Here is a 1,162-nt window from a genome sequence, read left to right on the forward strand (position 1 = left end):
ATACTCATGTGAGTATCAGAGTGGCCATATTCTTGGCTATGGAGTTATTCGGGTCCAGAGCTACTGAGTGAACTACAAGAGTGAGTGCAGTGCCTCTTGTCATCAATCTTGAGTTTTGAGCCATTTTATCAAGTAGGACCTTACACTCTCTAAATGATTTACTCAAAAATGTGACACCTGCTGAAGCATCAACGTTGGCCTTCAAGATATTTGCCAATCCCATATAAAAACTTTGTCCCAATATCTTATCTGGAATGCCATGGTGTGGATACTTAACCAACATCCCCTTGAACCTCTCACACATTTCTTGTAATGTTTCAGCTGGTTTCTGCCAGAAGCTCAATATTTCATCAACTCGCTTTGTAGTCTTATTAGGTGGGTAGAACTTGTTCAAAAATTGCTTGACTCATTCCTACCAAGTAGTGATGGAGTTTATGGGGAGCGAGTTAAGCCAAGTCTGAGCCTCCCCAATCACTGAGAATATAAACAATAACAGTCTGATTGATTCTGGTATCACATTCGATTGCGTTTGAGGGACACAGATTACCAGAAAACTTTTCAGATGTTGTTGTGGATCTTCAATGTAAGACCCAGAGAACAATCCATTGTTCTACAGCAGATGTATAATTTGAAAGGAATTCGCTTGTATCTGAGGGAGTGCAATTACAGTTGCCAGATTGTCAGCAGTGGGTTGTGCCCAATCATAAAGGGATGCTTCTGAAAAAATAGGTTTCGCGCCCTAATTGTTCGGGTCACTCCTATTGTTTTTGTTGTTTTGATTGTCTAAAACATCACCCATGTCTAGTTCAATTTGTTATCTTGGATTATGTTGTTGTTTGTCGTTCTTGTTTTCACGATTTAATGCATTAAAAGCTTTCTCAAGTTCTAGTAATGCTTCTAATAATTCACCAGTTCTCGGGGAGTTTCTAGGCACGTACTTGTAACACATAAGATTTCAAACGTTAGAATTTTAATGTAATAAAATTAAAATCAAGAAAATTGACTAAACTAAGAATCCTAGCAATTCTTCTAGTTATAATTAATAACACAGTTAAATTTTCCAAAAATGGCACCAAAATTTGATCATGCCCAACTATGCCTCCTAAAAGGTTTAGCGGTCATTGCAAATATAATTCGGTTTACAAGTCCGGAGTCGAATCTC

General features: G+C 37.8%; 1 non-coding gene across 1 annotated transcript; it reads left to right on the plus strand.

The window, feature by feature from the left end:
• Positions 1-254: 254 nt before the first annotated feature.
• Positions 255-361, plus strand: LOC142175589 (small nucleolar RNA R71). The gene has a single exon (XR_012704697.1). It is a non-coding gene; the product is annotated as a small nucleolar RNA R71 (small nucleolar RNA).
• The last annotated feature ends 801 nt before the right edge of the window (positions 362-1,162 follow it).

Source organism: Nicotiana tabacum, chromosome 21 (assembly GCF_000715075.1).
Source record: "Nicotiana tabacum cultivar K326 chromosome 21, ASM71507v2, whole genome shotgun sequence".
In the NCBI taxonomy this organism is placed as follows: Eukaryota; Viridiplantae; Streptophyta; class Magnoliopsida; order Solanales; family Solanaceae; genus Nicotiana; species Nicotiana tabacum.